This window comes from Montipora foliosa, unplaced genomic scaffold, assembly GCF_036669935.1.
Source record: "Montipora foliosa isolate CH-2021 unplaced genomic scaffold, ASM3666993v2 scaffold_464, whole genome shotgun sequence".
Classification (NCBI taxonomy): domain Eukaryota; kingdom Metazoa; phylum Cnidaria; class Anthozoa; order Scleractinia; family Acroporidae; genus Montipora; species Montipora foliosa.
The window spans coordinates 42,501-50,059 of record NW_027179772.1 but is presented as its reverse complement, the minus strand read 5'-3'; positions in this window follow the sequence as shown (position 1 = coordinate 50,059).

Sequence of the window (7,559 nt, the reverse complement as noted above, 5' to 3'; positions counted from 1 at the left end):
GGGGGTCTTGTTCAAAAGGTCTCTCACAGAAATTACAAAAGTTGCAGAATCGTGCCGCACATATCACAACCTCAAATTATGACAGTAATACTAATCAACTGCTTCGTGATTTAAATTGGAACAAACTTAACCATCAAAGCGATGTTAAAAAAGCGATCATGACGTACAAAGCTGTAAACAATCAAATACAGGGTTATCTTGGTTCTCGGTCTACCTCGCGTCTTGACGTTTTGAATTACAATCTCAGAAATGTTCAATATACGCTGTCTCTTGGGGGAGGGAGGAGGGGTGTGCACTCAAAAGATAGCCCAATACCTATCCCATAAACGCGGGCTATGTCTTAACCCTCCTTCCTCCATGTAACCTCAGGTGCGAAGACATATGAAACAGTATGTAATCTTCTACGACTTACATTTCTAGGCTTTGCTTTTGGATAGTGAACAACCTCTGTCCGGTTGCGTTGATTGGGTTGTCAGAGAGCATTCTGTTGGGGAACAAACAAATAATCAAGCAAGTCACAGTAGTTTTTTTTTTTTCACAGATTTAAAATCACACGAGTAACAAGGAATCTGAAAATGAAGTAAAAATGACTCACAATTTAACGTTTCGTTATTTGACGCACGAGAGGTCGCATAGACCACTTTCATAAAGGGCGACCACTTAGACCTACTGCCCTCATTTAAAAAAAATATATATATATATTCTTTTGAAATTTGCTCGTCGTTGCGAGGCTTGTTAGCATTAGAAAAAAAATATATTTTATTTGGCTGCTATTATGAAAGAGGTCTATACAGCAGTCGCTTCTGGCCTGCTTTAAGTCACTGACGTACACAAGTCGAAGATCGCTTGAATTCCTGAAGGTCCCATCGGGTATTGTTTGAAGTTCGTTTTTATTTAGTAATCTAAAACAAAGAAACAAAATTGCAGCTTGAAACTCTTTCTTATACACATTACGTTTGAAAGGAATATTGTTTTCGGCGATCGAGGCCTTTTGAGGGAGAGGAAGTATATATTTTCGAGAAAAAAAAAAGAGTAATAAAATTGTAAGTTTGCTGGTAAAACCGTGCTGATGAAAGGCAGTGCCTTTCGAAATATTGGCGTTTTTTCAATATAATCCTCCACCGTTATATCAGCCTTGCTCTTTTTTTAGCTTTTTATAATTCAATTAGTCTTAAGCAGGTCACCTGATGCTGTTCCCTTGGATAGCTAAAACGGTGTAGTATGGTCAAATCATAGTGGCTTGTGATTTTAAAAAAAATGTTTCAGAGATCTTTCCATTAGTCAAAAGGTATTTAGTTATTTAAGATTGCATCATCAATACGTGTAGGCTTTCACAACGAAAGTAGATAACTTCATGGTAAATATTTTATTGGAAAATTATTTCCAGCTCTTGGTAAAATAACAGAGAGGGCATTGAGCTCATAGCAGAGTGGTTTTGAAATATTTCCTGCTTGAGCCATCAATGGATGAATATGTATTAGTAATCGTATGGGATCGAGTATAATTAGGGATTAATATCACTTGTATTTTCAGAAGTTGCAAAGATTGCCCGAGTCGCGCATCGACAATCGCAATTTCTGCAAATTCTGAAAATACAAGTGATATTAATCCTTTATTTTTAAGAGGAAACTTGCGAATACTTGTTTATATCATAAACAAAATTTTCTTTTATCAAGATGGTCTGCAAAAACGCACACTGTTGCGCAATTTCGTAAGAAGCCATTTCAGTGTTCAGTTTGATGCAAACTGTACAATGTAAAATGCTCTAATTTAATTCTTGAACACAACTCCAGAGCAATAACACCAGCACTGCAAAAAAACAAACAAACACAACAACAAACCAAAAAAAAGAAGGAAAAAAGACTAAGTACATGAAAATAAGAAAAGTAATTCTACCCTGGCAATTACCAAAATTTGACCAAAAATACCCTCCGCCTCAGCCAATCAGCATTTCGTAATTCAAGATTTATAGGTAAATAAATTGATACAAAAATAAAGGAGATATCCCTTAAAATTAGAAGAATAAATTAATTCTTCAAGAACTGAGTCTTTCTTCAAGCTTTCGAGTGTCACTCGCTTTGCAGAAATGACACACAAGTGACAGTACGTTAAATTGCGTAGTCTCATTAGAACACCAATTCTCTGGCTGGCTTTTTTACAGATAGAGATTATATTAGCTTAGAATCAAACACTACTCCTAGAAGTGTGATGTTATCTTTAGTTAAGATTTCGGCATCGTTCACGCAAATATTACTGTCATTTTGAGTGAAGCCCAAGTTCAAACCTTGGTACGTTTTGAGGTTTCCCGCCAGTAAGTTAGAATCATACCACGTTGTAGCCAAGTTGGCACTATCCTTTAACTGGAAAGTCACAGCTGCCTGGTCTACTCCTACGTGGTAAATTTGATGGTCGTCTGCATACATAGACAAGTTCGCTGTTAGGCAGTGGGATAGGTCATTCTGGAAAACATTCCATAGCAACGGGCCAAGCGCGGAAGGCTGAGGACAGCCACGACTCACGTAACGGCTCGAACTAACATGACGGCCGATCTTTACTTGATATTTCCGTTCATTTAAATATCTGTTTAAAAGTTGAATAGCGCTGAAAACCATACGCTTCAAGCTTGCTCAGAAGTAGTGGTGGGTGTAAAGAGTCAAATGCCTTTGACATGTCTGTTGAAAGTATGCTCACAACCTTGTCTTTGATCCCTCGCGAGTCTTCAATCTTCTACTAAATTGATCAATGTTGTTTCGCAGCCGTGAGCTTTGCGTTAGGCGGATGAGTTTCGGTAAATGCAATTACCAAAGCCAGAGTTGATCTGCGCTCCAACCAACTTCTCAAGAACTTTGCTTAGACATGGTAAGAGAGTTATGGGCCGATAATTTTCCCTTGCATTCCTGTCATGCTTTTTATATACTAGGGCCCAATGCCCACACTTCCATTTACTAGGCCACGCATTCTTAAAAATACAAGAATTGAACAAGGTGGTTCGTGGAGCGGATAATTCATTAGCACCTATTTTTAAGGCCTTTGAAGGGATGACATACAAATGTAAAATGAAATACAATCGTCGTGTGACAGATGTTTTAGGCAAAACTTGATTTTATGTTATTGTTTTCCTTGCATTGAAGTCACTGAAGAAGTCAAACTGCTATCCAACAATGTACTAGGGGAGGAAGATATTTGATATTCTTTTTTTCGTGAATATTTGTTTCAGTCGCTTCCTTTTTAGAAACATTTGAACCATTGTTCTGTTCAATGGCACATGTCTTTTGAGTGGAGAAAGACGCCACGAAAACTTTGACCGAATTGCGTCCAACGTTAATTCCATTTTCTTGCCACTGAGCCCCGTTTTTATTTCCTCTTTACCAAAATGCAACGGTCATACCGTTGTAGATTTCGTTAATGAAAATATTGGGCCAACATCTCGAATTTTCTGCAACCACTGCTTGCGAATGTTTTCAGCCGTCGAACGGAAATAAGACGGGAGACGTCCCGCTCTATTTCCTTGAGAATCCACGTTACCTCTCTGGTTACACAGAGGGCCACGACAATAAACGTTTGACCATGACATTCTACGAAACTTGTTCCGTGAATGAGAACTCGCAGAATTGCGAACTGTCTTTATTTGGCTCTTGTCCTACAACGCCTCGTTTTCGCGTTTGACTGCTCAATCGCCCCGCACCGGCCACCATTTGTGAATACGGAGTTTACACCGTTAACCCTAACAGTTAAGATCTCGTTGCTCTTACATATTATTTAGATCAACGGAATGTTAAAGAACCTATCCTGGAAACTCAACTTCGCTTAACCAAACTGGTTTTGAGACTCAAATGTTTTCAGTTCCGAAAAACCAATGGTGAAGCAATAAGAACCAAGATGGGTCACGACTACGCCAACCTTTTTGTAGGCAGTGTCGAAGCAAAAATGTAGGAATATACAACGTGCCAAAATTAAACCTGATCCTTATAAACGTTTCATCGCAGACTGTGTCGGCCATACCATCATACAAGAAGGAACTCAACCAATTTGTTGCACTGTCAAGTTCAGAAATTCTTTCCATCCGTCTCTAAATTTCACCTGGATAATTTCAACAAATGCACAAGCTTTTGTCGACATAAAGCTCTCAGTCAACGGCAAATATTTATCAATTAGCGTGCACTACACGGCAAACCAACAGATTCCTACAGCTACCTACTATATTTGTCAACTCAGTCACCAGTCCATTCCATTTCTCAGTTTGTCAGGCACTTGTGCCTTTACAATGGTGACGATTTCGATTTTTATGACAGAACCGAGCATGTGCCATTTCTTTAAAAGACTCGTCCGGCCACCTCAACAATTGGCGACACAAGAAAACACCAACATCAAGAGATCAATCTAGGCGGGACATCACTACATGAGAGTAACAAAAGGGAAGGAGACAGAAAATGCCAATCCCGCAAAACCACGCTCTGAACTGAGAACCATACTGAAACAGGCAATCCCAAAAGTAGGCCAACATTTTCCTATTTCAACTTTCTAAACCACTCTACCCAGAACTTGACAGTATTTCTGTTTCGGTCATTGATTCCTTCTTAGGTTGTAATGACGACAAATATGTGAGTGACTTGTTAACAAACTGAAACAAATCTTTGGGGAGTGACGAGACGCATATCTATATAAATTTTTTGACAGTTTACATACAGCAATAAACTTACAGCCGCTGTAGCCTTGCGAGTGCTGAGAAAACCTTTTCTGGGAGTTGTGTTATGTTATTGTTATGAAGACTCCTAGAAATGAAAGCAAGGAAAGGAATGCCTAAGAAACCTTCCGCAATGCTAGGTTAACCTTAGTATCAATTTATCGTAAGACTACCTTTTAAAGCATACTCAGGAACATTACACCATCCTCATTAAACGATCCCATTTCAACGAGTCTTAATGTAGCTTTTATTTTCGTTTTATTCCCATATTTCGCCGGTCATGGCCTTACACAATTCTAATCAGACAACAGCAGTGCAATTACTGATCCCAGCTGTCCTCAAAAGATTCCGTAATCAGCTGAGAAAAAGAGAGGTCACGCCAAATCAAAGCATTCACTGCTGTTACTAGGCGTTGTAGATCAGTTGGACAAAAACATATTAGTGCAGTGTCATCGGCGTATCGAAAGTTATTGATGTTAACTCCTCTTATGACCACCAGTACTCCATTCAATTGTTCTCCTTCCTTAAAACCATTTTTTTTTATCTATTTCTCCAAGAAAAGTAAAAACATAAGCATTACGATAACAGTAAAGAAATTCTTATCTAAAGAAACCCTAATTAATATGTACTACTCTTTCATATATCCTTTTCCAACCTATGGTTCCATACTGTGGGGTAACAATTATTATAGTCCCATTTATATGATAGGGCAACTAGAATATTAAGTAATGGCCAGTATTACCCCGCACTATATCAATTTTCGCATTTTGAAATTTCCAGACGTTGTTAAACTTCATACAAGTCTTCTTTTCTTTGATATCTTATGTGATTTCAAACCTTTATTTTTACAATGCCCCTTTTATCTAACAAACATAGTTGTACTACTCGTAATGTTTCTTCAGAACAACTCTATCTTCCCTCTGATAGAACTAACATCAGAAAATTCTCTCCCACTATGATTGGACGATACTTTTGGAACAATCGTCCCCTTTTTATTCGCTCTAGGCCGACAAGAAAAACTAACATATAGATTAGCCAAGCCTAAAAGCGGAGCTTCCTGGTTATTTATTCTTACTGCCTGTAGGGTACATGAAAATGAACGGTTTTGAATTGTCCACGTTTTGATGTTTCCGCTTGCTGCTTTAATTAATAATGAAATCATTTTCTTTGCTTTCTTCTATAGAAAAACTCATTGCCTAACTATTGAATGCCACGGTACCTTTTACGCTAAAAACTGATATCGCATGAATCACGAAGCGATGAGTACGATATCGGTTTTTCGAGTGAAGTTTACTTTGGAAATCACCAGTTTGGCAATGAATTTTTCTTGAACCGCATGACTTTTAAAAAGAAAACAAAAAGATCTTTCAGATCTTAAAACCGCGCTTTGCAAATTTCTCTTTTCTTACCACTACAGTCGCAACGTAGTACACATTCCAAAGCAGCCTTTGTTGATTCACCATGACTATAGACATACAATCACCTGATCAATCTGTAGCGTAACAACTGACAACAACGACTGCACACAAACTTATTGTACTATCTCTTAATCTCCGAGGAATCTCCGATGACGTAATGGTCTTAATTATTCTGGAGTTGTCATCAGGATATCTATGGGTATGAACAATACGATAACACTTTTAACGACTTACAGCTTTCTTTCGTAAAAGTCGCGATTAAATTTAATTGGTTTTTTACACGAGATAAAGGCCTAGCAAAGTAGTCACAGGCCTCACTTAATTTAAGAATTACGTTATCCACGGCTATGTTTAATACGGTGGTTATTTCCCTACCAATGAAAGTTGAAACGTCGACACATTCCATGGATGACATAATGACCTTTTATGTATTCAATACTCGCTTCGAATCAACCGCTTCAATAACACAAAAAGGCAATATATTTTGTACTAAAGTGGAATATTCATAAATTTTTAAGTACATTAACGTTTTAACAGCTTTTTGGCGAATAAACATCCTAAGTTGCGTGACTGGAAGTCCCACTGACTATTTGGCCGAGTGGAAGTCTGGTTCAGCTCTCCGACAAAACGGAAAAAATAAAAAAACGATTGCGGAGCAAGAACCGCGCTCGGCCCATGGCCGCGCGGTTAACAAGCACACCTTCAGCGAACGAATGGAAAAGGGAAAAAAGACTTTTTAGAGTCAACTGTCAACAGACAGCGAATAGGAATCACGCTAAAATCAGAAGCCATTAATACAAATTAAAAGAAAAAAACACTTTGTCAGTTCAAGGTCAAAGAAGAGTTTTACTGATGTACTATATTCCACTTTATTTCTGAAAACGAGATCATTCACATTTTGATGTATTTCATTGAAACACGCCAGCTTGGCTTGGAACAAGAATCGGCAAAATACGGCAATGCAACCAAGAAAGGACGAACTCCAACACTTAAATAACGTCAGTGGTCAGCAGCACGTGGTGGTCTTCCCAAATACTTGGCCGACGACTTGCAACGGATTGAAAATCGCTCAATAGCGGATTTGAATTATATATATATATATATATATATATATATATATATATATATATATATATATATATATTGCTAGTGCTAATCACCCTTACTTGCAGTCGAGGACTGAATTGCGAAGGGCGCGGCTCACGACATCGGACTGAAAGCATACAAAGGCGCCTCTGGCTGCCGCTATACAGTCCATGTTTGATGTCGGAGCACAGCACCACAGCTAGATGTTAATTAGCTGTGAGTCGATTTTGACGACTCGATTTTTTGCGTTTTCGGTCGTCTTTCAGGTACAATATTTAATTTGAATGAAACGATATGGGAGACATGACAGAGTCCCGACTTACAAAATAACATCAGCTTTACCCCAGAGTTCCCCTTAAAGGACCCATGTT